The sequence below is a fragment of the Callorhinus ursinus genome, unplaced genomic scaffold (assembly GCF_003265705.2).
Source record: "Callorhinus ursinus isolate GAN/ISIS: 27379988/994484 unplaced genomic scaffold, GSC_fseal_2.0 scaffold1, whole genome shotgun sequence".
Lineage (NCBI taxonomy): Eukaryota > Metazoa > Chordata > Mammalia > Carnivora > Otariidae > Callorhinus > Callorhinus ursinus.
In genome coordinates, this window is record NW_027397063.1 from 2,986,684 (window position 1) to 3,002,951 (window position 16,268).

Genomic DNA, 16,268 nt, shown 5'->3' on the forward strand with positions numbered 1-16,268 from the left:
CACTTTAATTACTGTAAATCATCACATGCTGTGGAGGCTTAAAATGTGGCTGGTGCTACCGAGGAACTGGATTTCTTATTTTAAGTTGAAGTAACTTTAATTGAAATAGCCACATGTGGCTAGTGGCTGCAGAATCGGGCAGCGTGGTTCGGCCTTCCTATCATGCCAGGATAGGACACGAGCTCTAGAAACCCCCTGGTGGCCCCTTGGTGTGCTCGGAGAGGTTGGGATCGGTCCCAGATCACACAGCAAGTTCACGACTAACCGGTACTGAGATGCCCAGCCAGGCTCCTTGTTCTCATCTGCAACTTGTTCCACTATGCCTGATCCTCCCCTTCCGCCTCACTTCCTGTTTCCCTCCTTGAAGTGACAATCACGTCCGGGTGTGTGCAGACCAACGAGCAGTCACTAAACATGCCTTAGCCCCACCGACTTCGTCACCAGGTGGGTTGACCCTGAGGCCAGGCATGGGCCCTGGACATGCTCGCAAGTCACTTGGACCTTTCCGACTCCAGCCAACCCTGTCCCTCGTACCCGAGGGATTTCCTGGGCAGTCCCTTGGGGCCACTGCTGGCATTCTCCTTGACTTTCCCTTACCATCAGCCAGTCAATCCCATGAAGCAGGAGTGACTGACCCCACAAAGAACGCTTTGCTTTTTCCAGCCAGGCGGAAGACCTGCGCTCACATCTGGAGGTCACTGGTCAGAGCTTAGTGGTGAGAGGGCCGACTGCAAGCTCTGCTGCTCACTTGCGGCGTGACTTTGGGCAACTCGCTGACCCTCTCTGTGCTCACCCTCTCTGGGTCTTGGCTTGCTGGCCCAGAAGACAGAAATGGCCACCTTGTGGGGAGGGCTGCCTTGAAGATGACATGAGTCTGTGGCTGGAAAGTGCTCCGAGGGCCAGGCTCCCTGCTATGCCCTCCACAGGTGTTAGCTCTTCACACAGGTGAGCACTGTCCCTGCTCCAAGGGCAGGTGACCTCAGGCTCAGTCCACCTCTGCCCCTCAGTGAGAGCTCTCCATGCAGCCGTATTTGGGTGCGGAGCATGGGTATGTGCAGGTGGCTGCACCAGTGTCCCCAGGGAGTCCCCTTTCCTGGCTGGATCACGCGTCTCTCGGCTTCGCAGAGTGGTAGCTGGTTTCTGCCAGCCGGGTCCCAGGGCCCTTGGGGAGGCTTGCCCAACGCCCGTGATCCCGCTGGAGCTGTCCGGACGCCGGCCCACAGGCCCATCTGGTCCAGGCAACGGGTTGCTTTTGGGAGTGATGCCATCCCAGTAGCCTGGGGAGGAGCATGCCTGTCTGAGCCTGTTTGCCAGTTGGGAAGTCAGCTCTCAGGTAGGAAGAGGACCCGCCTCCCGGGAGTGAGCAAACCCCAGCGAAAGAAATCTGTTTCTCCGCATGAGTTTCCTGGGCCCACCTGCGGAGTCTGGCCTTTGGGACCCATTCCCCAGACTCTGGCGTTTGTGATGAATAGATGGGTTGTGTTCACTCTTAGCGGAGTCAGTAATTTGCTAAAAGGTCAAACTCAGCTTGATCAGAACACAGAATTACTAGGATTCTATTCTTTCTGCCCCAGTTGCGCCTTTTTCTTTTTTCCCCACGGTCAAGCAAGAGCCTTGGAGTACTTTCTTAGAGCTTAGAAACTAGCTAAGTCTCCTCCCACTCTGATAAACCTCTTTTCCTGCCTCCCAGCACATCCAGAGGAAGGGACATGGCTGTGGGGACCTTCCCCAGCCTTTCACTCAGCACCTACTATGCGCCAGTCCCCACAGCACATGGCTCATCTGTGTGTGCTTAAGTAAATGCTTCTAGTGTTTGGTCTGTGCCAGACGCTGTTGTACGTGCTTAGAAACGTGGATGCGTTTAATCCTCACGCAGGCCCTGTGAGAGTGAAGCTGTCCTCGTTTCCATTTTATGGATGGAATAACGGAGGCAGTCGGTGGTGAAGGCACCAGCTCAGCTCAGAGCTAAGTTGGGGGAGGGGCGGGACTTGAGCCCTGGCTGTTCTATCCCAGAGCCGGAGTCCTTAACCACTACCCGCTGCTGCCTCTGCACTTTGGTCCCTCGTTTCATTTGATGCCAGCATCCCTGTGAGGTGCACACTGTCGCACTGTCATTCCGTGAGGCCTGGAGAGGTCCTGTGCGGGGGCTGGTAGCTGGCCTGGGATTCAGAAGCAGGCCCCAGGGGCTTGGCTCTAAACACTGCTGTTCCCCGTGCACCCGGCTGCCCATCCCTCATTGCCATCGGAGCCCCTGGACGCTGCCTCGGCCCCAGATGACACCCATCACGTCAAATGCGACTGACAGACTCTAGGGGGCTCGAGGCTCCCCCAAAGGGGCATTTCTCGGCTCCTCTTCAGGAAACATTCTCTTCTTTTATAGCTGTGTCTCTGACTGCAACATCCTTCTATCTTCCCACATGCTTGTTTGCTGGTCCTTTTTCCTCTGGACAGTTCGTATCCTTTGCCAGATTCCGTGAGTGGACTGTTGATTTTAGGTAGGTCTGGTTTCCTACTGAAGGCTCAGGGCAGAAATTCCTCTAATCTTATCAATCGATATGTAACATTTTGGTACCTTTTCGGTATTGCAGTAATTCTGAAAATAATCACTTGCTCATTATGCTCAATAAGAGCATAAGAATACAGATGGCACCCATCACCCAGCCCTCCAGCCTCAGAACAAAAAACAAGTGTCAACAAGCGGTTCTTTCCTATACATGTTATAACATTATAAGTCTGCCTGGGGCAGTGGTCACCTGGGGCATAAGCCACTCTTGTAATCTGTGCACCTGCTCCTTGAAGGCAGGACTGTCCCTGGTTTGCCCTGTACCTCGACCTGAGACCTGGTGTGTAGGAACCCTCTATCGATGTCTTCCCAAGGAATGACAGTGGGCAGCTCACGTATATTTGGTGGGAAGGGAGACCCAGGAAGCCAGAACCTATGTAGCCCAGAACTTTCATGAAGAGAATGCCCACAATAGTTTTCTTCTGTTTTCTAGACCTTCTACTAAACCTATTTGCTGTTCTGGAAACTGTGCATATCCTTTGTCCATGCTTGGCTCAGCAGCCAGAGGGCTCCTCAGCCCCACCGCATAACCCATAGGGCCCCCTGCCGCCATCTCTTGGAGGCTCGGTGTCCTAACCTAGAAAGCCAGCATGGTTGTTGCATTTCAGGCTGCCCCAGGCTCCCTCCCCAGCCTGAGAGAGCCTGAGTGGGCCCATCATCCAGGGACACTTCACGTTCTTAGTACACGCAAAAGATAGCGGTCATACTCGCTTGGTTAGTGTCCCTTTGAAACATCTCTAAGGGAAGCTCGTGATTCAGGGTGAACCTCAGCCCACGTCATAAGCCAAATCTTCGTAACTATTCAATTATTTTTTTATTTGTGAGGAGGCACTTAAGAGGGTCAGCCCAGGGACGGTGAGCTTCACATATGCTAAAACTAGGTTGTGCCTTGGCTGGCAGTCATAGGCACTTTGCAAGCTTGTGGTTGATGGGTTGAGAGCTAATTAGTATCATGTCAAAACACATGAAATTGCCAGTATCTGAGCATTTTTCACCTAAAGATGTTGGTGCTTCACTGTTATGCCTCTGTCCGTGACGGTGTTTTCCATTTAAGACCATCTCCATAATGAAAGCAAGATTGAGAGCATCCTATGAGGTCCTAGTGTATACAAACTGGGGTCCAGTGTTAGTGTAATCTGGGTGAGGGAAGATTTGGCTTTTTTCCAAGTGAAGGCCACCAACGTTTCTTTGTGACACCGCCCAGTGTCGGCGAGTAGCCATGCGCATGGGTCTTCTGTGCCCTGAAGCCCTCATGACTGCTCAGCCCCGGGGGCCCCATCCTCTGTGTCTCCATGTTTCCATACACACTTAAGAGAAACGGCACTACGATCCATTCCCACGTTCTCCTGGAGCTCCAGTGAAGTCAAGCCATTGAGGCTTTCCTGTAATTGTAGATTGACATCTCGTTATTAATCACTAGAGTATATATAAGTTATATAGGAAAATCTGGTCATGGACAGATGGCCTCAGCCACGAAGTGTTTTGTTTTGTTTTGATTTTTTCATGGAATCAGAAAACACAAGTAACAGATGATTGGCTTCTGTTCTCTTTTTAAGGCTGCGTAAATCCACGTGGGCCCTTGATAAATCGTTCTATTCTCAGAGACTTTGAATCCTGGTGTGGAACAGTGACAGGCACCTGGATGGCCCCAGAAGGGTGGCTTGGGTGGGAAAGGGGGTCCGGGATTTGTGTGGGTGTGTGAGGGGACAGTTGCCCCATTTTACTGCCTTGCTGCCTAATCCTAGTGTTGGGAAAGCGGGACTTCCCGCCTCTCCTTGAACTTAATCACCTCCTGACCAGTGTTTGATTCCGGCAAGGATTTAGCAAATCTTTTCTTAGCCAATCAGAGGACAGTGTCGACAGCATGTGGGCGTGGTTTCGGGCGCCGCCATCCTGAAATCAGGAAGCGGGGCTGACTGACTGCGGAAGGTCGGTCGTGCGTGGTGAACTGGGGTAGTTTCTCAGGTTTTCTGGCGCCCTGTCATTTGTCTTTTGTCTGTATAACCCGGAGTAAGATTTGGCAAAGACGGTGGGTTCTGAAACTCTGGCAGGGTGTGGGGGTGGGTGCTTTTTTATGACTCCTGATGGCACTTGGCGGCTGGAACCCGGGTCCTGCTGCAGTTTGCTGTGTGACCACGAATACTGTAATGGGGGGGGCGTGGGAGGGATTCCATGACGGCTCGTTCTGTGCACACGTGTAAAATAATGGCCGTTTTGGTATCGGCCTGACAATCATAGGATTCGGCTTGTGGGGCTCTTGAATCCTTGAGATCAGTTAATCAAATTGGCCTTCAGTGGCAGTTTCAAAGACCCAAGCTCTGTTTAGTCTTGGAATAGTCGTGTTTGAAGCTCAGCTTTGATTTGCATCCCCTCTCTTCACACCCTCCAGGGTTTCACGCGGCCCTGGAGTTTGCGGGGTCCCTGCAGTCGCTGGCCAGCTCCCGTCCGCTGCCTGCGTGTTCCATGAGGTCCCACCCCAGGCCTTTCTGCTTGCTCTTCCCTCCTCCTGGCCTAGATTTTGCCCAGAAGGCTATAATAGCCTCCTTTGGGTCGTGGCTCAGATGTCACTTTCCCAGGGAGACGGTCCCTGGCCATCTTAGTTTGCGTGTACCCCCTCCTCTGCACTTTCTGTCCCACGTGCTACGCTGTCCTCCCTCGGGGCACTTCTCACCACAGGACACACTGTGTACTTTTATTCATTAATTATCTTCCCTCTCTTCCTTCCAGACTGCGACCTGCACGCCGGCAGTGGTTGGTTTCATTTTTGTTCCCAGAGCTGTGCCTGGTACACAGGAGGTGCCCAGAGAAACATTTATCTAATGAGGGAACGAATCCTTCCTGACAAAGATTCACACTGGCGGCGGCTGGGGAGCGTTCTGGAAGTGAGGACTGGACCCACGTTCTCACTTGATTCCACGCTTTTCACCAGGAAATAGCTTTTTTCTAGCAGGTTTCTTTTCTGAACACTGTACAGGCATCGCGTGGACACAGATTATAAAAGTACAGCTTGATGAGTTATGACTAAATAAAAAGTCCTTATCATTGCCCCCCAGTTATTGTGCCCAGAATTTTCTAGGCCATCCACAGCCAGTCATTCTGATGCTTTGATTGGCTGGATACACTTTATCTTTCAACGAGGGCAGAGTTTCACTTCTCCGTGAGGTTTGAGGTTCCCGGCTTCTCAAGTATAGGAAGCATGTCTTCTTGTCTTTTTCTGACCTTCCTTGTGTGGCCTTGCACTCAGGGACCGTCACGCTTGTGACACATCAGCCCTTAGACCTGGCTCCACCTTAGGACAGGATGTTGGCTAAAACACAGCATCCTGGACTGGTGGAACCCCATAGGTTCCTGGGTGCTGGCCATTGCTGGGATGGAGGAGCCTCGTGAACGTGGGGCAATGGGTCAGGAGAACATGGAGAAAATATCAGTTGAAGAGATGTGATTTAGAAAGGGGATTGAGAACATTTTTTCTTAGGTTTCTAGTTCTTCCCGTCCCGATAAGAGTGCTGAAGTTCATACCCTGTGAGGTGTGCTCATTAGACATTCTTTTCTTTATTCAGTCACTTGTTTATCCATCAAATCTGTCCTCCTGAAATGTACCTTTCCTGGGAAAGATAGATATTAGTTACAGATTGTGATTCCTCCCATGAATAAACCAAACAGGAGCCTGATAAACAATAACAGGAAGCACCCAGTGGGGCTCCAGAGGGTCTCTCTGAGGAGGTGACTTTTAAACTGAGGTCTGAGGGCTGCAAAGAGCCACGTAAGGTCCAGGCAGGTATGGGGGCTGGTGCAAAGAGTGTTCAACCAGGAAGGCAGCGTGAATAGATAATAGTGAGCAAATGGGAAATGGGTAAGTATTGAAAAGTCTTTACTGGACATCTGTATGAGTCAGGGTTTTCCAAAGAAACAGAACTAAGTAAGAGATATAGATAGGTAGGGGTGTCTGGGTGACTCAGTCGGTTAAGCATCTGCCTTCAGCTCAGGTCATGATCCCAGGGTCCTGGGATCGATCCCTGCATCGGGCTCCCTGCTCAGCGGGGAGCCTGCTTCTCCCTCTGCTTCTGCCTCTGCCTGCCTGCCTACTGTGCTCTCTCTCTGTCAAATAAATAAATAAAATGTTTAAAAAAAAAAGATACAGATAGATACATAGGAACATAGATATATAGATATACAAAACGAATCCCCTTTCCTATATATATTATATATGTAATATATTACATGCGAATATGTAAGTATATAATATACGTATGGTATATATAAATACATAGGCTATCTTAGAGATTGGTTTTGCTTGCTTGTAACTTAAATACATGGAACCATGTTTTTCATTATTTGTATCTGGTTTCTTTTGTTCAACATTCTGCTTGTGAAGTTCATCCATGCTGCATGTTGGTATCGGAATCTTCCAGAGAAACAGAACCAACAGGACGTGTATATTCATAGAGAGAGATTTACTTTAAGGAATTGGCTCACACGATTATGGAGGCTGGCAAATACAAACTCTTCAGGGTGGGCCGGCAGGCTGCAGACCTAAGGAGGAGCCGATGTCATAGTTCAGGTCCAAAGACAATCAGGCTGAAGCCTCAAGAGAGACCCAGTGTTGCAGTTCAAGTCTGAAAGCCTTGTGTTGCAGAATTTACTCTTGCTTGGAGTAGGTCGGTCTTTTTGTTCTACTCAGGCCGTCAGCTAATCGGATGAATCTCACCACATTAGGACGAGCAATTTGCTTATTCAAAGTTCACCAATTTAAATGTTCATCTCATCCAAAAACACCCTCACAGAAGCATTCAGAATAATGTTTGACCACACATCTGGGCACCATGACCCAGCCGAGTGGACACATAAAATTAACCACCACACCCATAATAATAGTTCATTGTTGTTTTATCCTATGATATGAATATATCACAATTTATTTATTTTTCTGTTGTTGATGCCAGTTGAATATTTTCCCCTTGGGGATATTGTAATGATGCCTCTAAAACATTCTCCTACTTGTCTTTCAATATATACACATTCACATCTCTTTGATTGTAGTGTTCTTTTTTTGTAACTCCAGCTTTGCTTTACATTATTTTTGTCTACGTTTGTGAGAGACATAGGTCAGTAATTTTTCTTTCTTGTAATATCCTTGTCAGTTTTTAGGATCAAAGTTATGCTAAAATCGTAAAACACATGGGAGGAGTTGCCCTTTTATGTGTCTATTGAGTTTATGTAAAATTGATGTTATTTCTTAAATGTTTGGAAGATTTCACTGATCTGTGAGGGCCTGGAGTCTTTTTTTATTTTAAAGATTGATTGATTGATTGATTGATTGATTTGACAGAGACACAGAGAGAGAGGGAACACAGCGCGGGGAGTGGGAGAAGGAGAAGCAGGCTTCCCACGGAACAGGGAGCCCAATGCAGGGCTGGATCTCAGGACCCTGAGATCATGACCAGAGCAGAAGGCAGACGCTTAAGGACTGACCCACCCAGGCACCCCAACGGCCTGGAGTCTTATTCTGAGAGGGTTTTTAGGTTAGAGATTCAATTTCTTTAATAGATATAGACTCAATTGATTTCCTCTTGTCAGTTTTGTGAAGTTGCAGTTTTCTAGGATGTTTCCATTTTATTTGAAATGTCAAATATATTGTCATAAAAATTTTTATTGCATTTTTATAGGCTTTTAAATATCTGTAGGACCTATGGTGATGTCTCCTTTTTCAACTCTGACAACGACAACGTGTGCTTTCTTTCCCTTTTTTTCATCTGTCCCATCAGGTGTATTGAATTTATTAATGTTTTTAAAGAACCAACACTTAACTGTTAATTTTTTTCTAGTATATATTTATTTTCTATTTCAATATTTTCTACTCTTCCCCTCCCTTCTTTCTTTGGCTTATATTTGTGTTCTGTTTCCTTGCTTTTTGAGATTAATATGAAATCATTGATTTTTAGTTTTTTTCCAATATGTGCCTATAAGGCTATAAATTCCCCTCTATGTATGGCTTTTGGCTTTCGTTGCATCTTACAAGTTTTGGTATATCATATCTTTATTACCTTTCACTTCCAGATATATTCTGATGTCCATCGTAATTTCTTCTTTGACCTATGGATTATTTATAAGTGCATTGTTTTGTTTACAAATACTCGGGGATATTCTAGTTATCTTTTATATCATTGATTGCCAGCATAGTTCCTCTGTGCGTTCAGAAAACACTCTGTCTCAGTCCCTTGACATTTTTTTTCAGATTTGCTTCATGGCTCCACAGAGGGCCAGTTTCATGTATACTGGAAAAGAATGTTTGGGTTTTGTTTTGTTTTGTTTTTTATTATTTTATTTTTAAGTAACCTCAGCACCCCACGTGGGGCTTCAACTCATAACCCTGAGATCAAGAGTAACACACTCTAGGTGTTATGCTGAGTGAAATAAGTCAATCAGAGAAAGACATGTATCACATGACCTCACTGATATGAGGAATTCTTAATCTCAGGAAACAAACTGAGTGTTGCTGGAGTGGTTGGGGGTGGGAGGGATGGGATGGCTGGGTGATAGACATTGGGGAGGGTATGTGCTACGGTGAGCGCTGTGAATTGTGCAAGACTGTTGAATCACAGATCTGTACTTCTGAAACAAATAACGCAACATATTTTAAGAAAAAAGAAAAGAAGAAGATAACAGGAGAGGAAGAAAAGGGGAGTATGTCAGAGGGGGAGACGAACCATGAGAGATGATGGACTCTGAAAAACAAACTGAGGGTTCTAGAGGGTAGGGGGGTGGGGGGATGGGTTAGCCTGGTGATGGGTATTGAGGAGGGCACGTTCTGCATGGAGCACTGGGTGTTATGAACCAACAATGAATCATGGAACACTGCACCAAAAACTAATGATGTAATATATGGTGATTAACATAACAATAAAAAATTTAAAAAAATTAAAAAAAAAAAAAAGAGTAACACACTCTACCAACTGAGCTAGCAAGGTGCCGGGAAAAGAATGTATATTTTGTAGCTTGTTAGGTGCACTAAATAACAACTTATAGTCAATTGGGTTAAATTTGTCATTTGCGTTGTTCAAATCATCTATTGCCTTACTGAGTTTTGGATTCATGATGCTGAGAGAAGTGTATTAAAATTTCCAACTATGATTGGGATGTTTTCCTCCTTTCTTTCCACTCTTGCATGCTCACTCTCCTCAAAATATTGAGTTATTTTTAAAATTATTTCATTGTTTCATTATTTCCTTCCCTCCCCTAATTTGTCTATTATACATTCCTTTACTATTCTTTTAGTGTTCTCATGGTGGTGGTTTTAGAGATTACAGTATGCATCCTTGACTTATTAAGGTCTGATATGAATTAGAAATTGGAAATATCTTAGCATGTGCTACTTCTGTAGCTAACGTATTATTATGGAGATGCGTGTAAATTTGCTTCTTTTTTGTGCATATCAGTAAGGTTCTTAACAACCTCTTACAGCTCTTAATGTTGTAATAATCACCAAAGTGAATTAAAAGAGTGAAGTTGAAATCTTACATAATCTTTAGAAATTATTCAACTCTTGAAATTCTAATTTTTCTAGAAAAAGATAAAATTCATTTTTAAAGAAGAATGATTTATAAATTATTTTTATAGTAATCCCCAAGTATACAATTTATGTAAAATTTTAGAACATTGCCCTTTGAGCAGAACAGAACTGGTGTCTGTTAAGTGCATATCAAAGCATGACCCTCGGGTAACAGATAATTGTTGTTTGTATTTCCTAATGCCACACATTTGCATGAAGCTGTGGGGACCAGTGGTTAGTGTGCATTTAATTTTGTCATTTGGATTCAAGATGCTCTTGTGAATCCTCTGGCAAAAGTCAGGCAGAAAAATGTACAGGCTTATTTTCAAAAAGACTGGCACCAGGCGAGCAGGTACATGCTTCTCTGCAAGGTTTGAAGAAACCTTGCCTGTGAGCCCTTTCTAATTTGTAAGCACCTGACCCAGAGTTAAAAGCAATTTAGGATCTTTTCATTATTTACTTCCTTGGGACTGGTGTCCTCTGCATCCTTTGTAATTTTCCCCTGACCTCTCCCTAATTACACCATCTCACCTAGCAATTTGATGCAAACCTCAATAGGTGTTAATATCAACAAGATTACATTTCATAGGGGAATGTAATTTTCCACTGCAGTCAGCAATAGGAGATGAGTAGATGGTAAAAGAAACCCTTTTGCGAGAAGAATATATTTGAGGAGTTATTCACGAGAACAAACTATAATTATGAAGCTTTATTTTTACAAAGGACATTTTTTTTAACCGTGGTAATGTCTATTTTCTTAGATTTGGTAGAAGCATTTGGAAAGAGAGATACTCTCATGTTGGAAGGCCTATTTTTCATTATTATTTTTGCTTTGAAGTTGTTTGCTTGAATTCACTGTGAATGAGACCTTTTGGATATTTCTAGCTCCCTGAGTTTCCGATTTCCCTTTGGATTCTTAATATCGTCTGAAGGCAAGGGAGGGATATTAACAGCGATTATTGGAAATAAGGTGTGAGATGTTTCTGTCTCTAGGATACAGGTAAAAGGTAAAGTCAACAAATTGTTGCATGACAACATCCCAGGTGACTCTTGCAAGCTGCCCTTGACAGAGAGAGAGAGAGAGAGAGAGAGAGCACAAGTAGGCAGAGCGGCAGGCAGAAGGAGAGGGAGAAGCAGGCCCCTGCTGAGCAGGGAGCCCGATGCAGGACTCCATCCCAGGACCCAGGGATCATGACCTGAGCCAAGGGCAGACGCTTAACCGACTGAGCCACCCAGGCTCCCATCTTTTTTTTTTTTTTTTTTTTTTTAAGTAAGCTCTGCGCCCAACGTGGGGCCTGAACTCAGGATCCCAAAATCAAGAGTCACAAGCTCTACCATGTGAGCCATCCACAGAGCCCTCCTACCTTCTTTGTAAGAGCACACCAGTCAGACTGGATTAGAACTCACCCTAAGAGCCTTTTTTTAACTTAATTACTTTTATAAAGGCCCTATCTCCAAATATAGTCACATTCTGAGGTACTGAGGGTTAGAACTTCAACCTGTGAATTTAGGGAGGCTGGGCGCAATTTAACCCATAACACTGTTAGAGTAATCTGTTGGTTATAGGGCTGCGGGTTATGGGCGAAATGGGGAGATGTTGGTCAAGGGTACATGCTTTGGTTATAAAAGGAGTAAGTTCTGGGGACTAATATACAGCAGGGTAACTATAGTTAATAATACTGTATTGTAGACTTGAAATTTGCTAAGAGAGTAGATCTTAAGTATTCTCATCACATACACAAAAAAGAGGGTAATGATAGTTATGTTAATAATCTTGATTGTAAGAATCATTTCACCATGTATGTTATTTGGCCATCATATTGTACACCCTAAATATATAAGATTTTTATCAATCAATAAAACTTGTGGGGAGGAGTATCTATAGGAACTTATTAGCACTCTTGTTCCTAAAACAAGTATCAGGTTGGGACGCCTGGGTGGCTTAGTCATTAAGCGTCTGCTCAGGGCATGATCCCAGGGTCCTGGGATCGAGCCCCACATCGGGTTCCCGGCTCCGCGGGAAGCCTGCTTCTCCCTCTCCCACTCACCCTGCTTGTGTTCCTGTCTTGCTATCTCTCTCTGTGTTAAATAAATAAAATTAAAAAAAAAAAACAAGTATCATGTTGTTTTCTGTTTGAAATGAATGACTTTAGACCCCGTTCCAACATGTGTATGTGGAGGACTTCCCCACAGCACCAATTGTCAGACACCAACTGGGTGTCAGACAGTCCAACTCAATTCGGACACTACCTGAAGTCACATCAGATCGCACAGGGTAAGGGCTCAGTCCTACCAGATAGCCTTGTCCCCACACCCATGCACTTCAGATGCTCGTCACAAATCCACGTTGTCCCCTGTGCTGACCAATCAGCGATAAATCCAAGGTTCTCACAGCCCCCTCCTTGGGTTTGATTAATTCGCTAGAGCGGCTCCCAGAACTCGGAGGAACATTTTATTTAGTAGACTACTGGTTTATTAGAAGAGGCTATCACTCAGGAACAGCCAGATGGAAGGGAGGCATAGGGCAAAGTATGGGGAAGGGGCACGGAGCTTCCATACCCCTTTCCAAATCTGTCCACTAACCCAGAAGCTCTCTGAAGGCTTTCTGTGTTTTTATGGAGGCTTCATTACCTAGGCATGGTTGATTAAATCCTTGGCCTCCAGGCCCCCTCCCCTCCCTAGAGGTCCAGCCCTCTAATCACAACATTGGCGCCCCAACAACCAGCCCCCATTCTTGGGGCGGTCCAAAATTCGCCTCATTCACATAACAAAGACACTTTTATGCCCTCACCACTTTGGAAATCCCAAGAGTTTTAGGAGTTCTGTGCCAGAAACGGACAAAGGCAATATATGTATCTATTTCTTATAAATCACAGTCTTGCAGATACTCTTTAAGGTGGCACCGACTTCCATCTGGCAGCCACATCCAGCCCAGGTGCTAGAGTAAATGCCTCATCTGGCTTGAAAGAGAGCCACCCTGTTGGCCTTTTGATAACAAAATCAGAGCCGGGAGGTCACTGAGGAGGCCAGGCTAATTCTGCGCCCTAAATAGAAAGACACCTGCTTTGCAGGAATGCTGCAGATCCCCTGGGAGGCGCCCTTGCTGTGCACTCTCCCCCGGGCATCAGGCCACTTCCTAATCTTCCTAACTTTTTTCGATTTTTTTTCTTCTCGTTAATGCTCTGTTGAAACTGTCATGCTGGGTACTCCGATGGTGTTTAATACTTTTTAGAGCTGTAAACAGTAGAGGCTTTTCGTTCTTCGGGATTTCTCTTTTCATTAGTTTATGGCACCGACGCCTGGGAATGACTGCTCCTTTCTCTTTGGGCTTCTTCATCCTCCATGATCAGAATTTAGCAAATGGAGAGAGGATAGGCCAGGGTTGGGAAGGGTGGCAACTTCCTCTTCCCTTCCTCCTCTTCTTGCTTTTGAGGGGACTTGTCAAATAAGAGGAAAGAGAGGGTGTGAGTAATACTTTCTCAGATTGAAAGGATCATCAAGGGGCACTGTCAACTCATTTTCTGACTCTCGGGGATGTTCATCTTTGTTTTGTTCTGGTGTTTTGGAGGGCTTTTTGTTTGTTTTTAGTTTATTTACTTATTTGTTTATTTATTTATTTATTTTAGCAATATCTGCCCCTGACATGGGGCTCGAACTCACGACCCCAAGATCAAGGGTCGCATGCTCCTCTGACTGAAACAGTCAGGCGTCCCTGTTTTATTCTGTGTTTTCATAAAATACTTTACTCCTAGCCTTCCTTACTGTACCCAGTTCTGGAGCTTTCCGAGCAGAGCAGTCTGCATCCTAGACCAGATCTTCATTTGGTTGAGATGTTAGAATTGGGTTTTTTTTGAACCATAAGACAGTCTTTGAAAAAAAAATCATGGGACACGCTGTTATTTAAACTTCCCAGCTTGAAGGCAATTCCAATGGATCTTTCCCACCAGAGCCTAAGACTTCTCTGAGGCAACTGGGACCATCTCTAGAAGGACCTAGAACTCCGACTCACTGCTCAGTGTTTTTGGTTTGGGTTTGTTTTTTTTTTTTAATTATTCATCAAGTTACTATTTTTTTTTTAAAGATTTTATTTATTTGACAGAGAGAGAGACAGCGAGAGAGGGAACACAAGCAGGGGGAATGGGAGAGGGAGAAGCAGGCTCCCTGCTGAGCAGGGAGCCCGATGGGGGGTTCGATCCCAGGACCCTGGGATCATGACCTGAGCCGAAAGCAATCGCTTAACCAACTGAGCCACCCAGGCGCCCCTGGGTTTTTTTGGGGGGAGGGGTGTTGTTTCTAGTGCTTGTCAAAAGATATTTTTGAAGTTCTTTGGCCTAAAACTTTCCCCTCCCTCCTCCACACCAGTCCCGTTCACAAACATTCTCCACGGGGCTTGCCTTCCTATGCTTTTTCTTGACTTGGGGCCAGCTTTTGTGCGTCTATCAAGGGACGCAAGCCCAGGAAGGCATGCGGATCTCGGGTCTTAGACTCACAGCACCTGGGTTTTGGATGCCCACTCTGTGCAACGTCAGGCAAGCCAGGCAAGTCCGGCAATCTCTGGGGTTGGATTCCATCATCCATAAAAAAGTGGGATGAGGGCGCCTGGGTGGCTCAGATGGTTAAGCATCTGCCTTCGGCTCAGGTCATGATCCCAGAGTCCTGGGATCGAGTCCGGCATCAGGCTCCCTGCTCCTTGGGAGCCTGCTTCTCCCTCTGCCTCTCACTCTCTCTCTCTCTCTCTGTCTCTCATGAATAAATAAATAAAATCTTAAAAAAAAAAAAGTGGGATGAATACCGCGTGCCTCTTAGGACCACAAGGTCGCCTGGAGGTGAGGGGCCTAAGAAAAGCATCCAGGGCCCCCAGGGCAATCACCACACCCATCTCATCCTCCCCTCCCCCCCACTCCCCCACCCCTCCGTTCGCAGGAGTCCAAGCCCAGTCTTTTCAGCTGCTCAGGGTAGCCGCACACATTCCCTGCCGTGCAAAGGACAAAGGACGTGACTGCATGATGGCCCGTCAAGTGAGCCACAGTGATAGTTGAACATGAGCCCTGATCTGATTATTCCTCCGTCATTCAACCCCAGGCAAGAATGGATTCATACTTTCCACTGCTGCCTGCGCCAGCCGGTTTCCATATCAGCCGGAGCCTCAGGAAGAGGGAAGGACACACTGTCATTCTTTCCATTCGTGCCGACCCTGCTCGCTATCAGGCCTGAGTGCCAGCACGTTTAGCTCAAGGAAGCTGCGAGCGCGGAGCCGGCTGTGCACACCGGCTTCCGTTTCCAGCGCACGTGAGGGTAGATAAGATGGCTCTTGGCGGGCTAAAGCTGGACTCAGCTTACCTGCGAGAGCAGCATAAACAGGGCCTCCTCCTCTCTCCTCGGGAATCTGTGGCTGGATTCGCTTTGATTCTGAGCCCTTGAAGTAAATGCAGTGCCGACCCGTTGGGTCTGAGAGTCCTGCCATGTAGCATCCCCCCCTTCCCTGATGCCTGCTATTAGCTGTGAAGAGTCAGATTGATAGCAAATCCCGTATGAATTCTTCCCTGGGGAGAGGTTGGTGGCTGTTGTTTCTGTTTGACAGTAGAGAAAACAGTGGCCCAGATGGAGTTGGAGCTCGTGACCCTGAACCTGCCAACCCCCCACCTCCCCTGAGCCCAGGGACGTTGCTGACACTCTGTTTCAGTTTTAGAAAACTCATTCCAGGGAAATGAGAGATGGGTCTATTTTGGGACCCTTGACTAATTCATTTTATTCTGTTTTCTGTAAAGCAAAGAGCGTTATTCATCAGCAAGTATATGTAAGGTCTAAGTAATGCAACTCCACTGTTAGGTTTGGGGTCATGATTATTGAATCGGTCCTGAGCATAATAATATATGCATTGACTCATATATTATTAAAGCTGGGAGGGGCTTTGGTAATTATTTTCTCCAGTGGCTCCCAAATCTGGCTGTTTATCAGAATCACCTAGAGGGCATATTAAAAATTCAGATGCCCCGGTCACCCCAGGCCCAGGGTCAATGATCTGGACTCTGTCTTCAGCACTGCGATTTTAGCAAGTTCCCTAGGTGGTCCCTAAACAGCCAGCCTAAACATCTCTAAAGGACCCACATTAGGAAATCACTAAGAACAAATCCTTCTTTCTTCATTTCCTTGGTT

General features: G+C 46.2%; 1 protein-coding gene across 1 annotated transcript in view; it reads left to right on the forward strand.

The window, feature by feature from the left end:
- RCAN1 (regulator of calcineurin 1) overlaps positions 1 to 16,268 on the forward strand; it is a 97,805-nt gene that overhangs the window by 18,102 nt on the left and 63,435 nt on the right. The window lies entirely within an intron of this gene.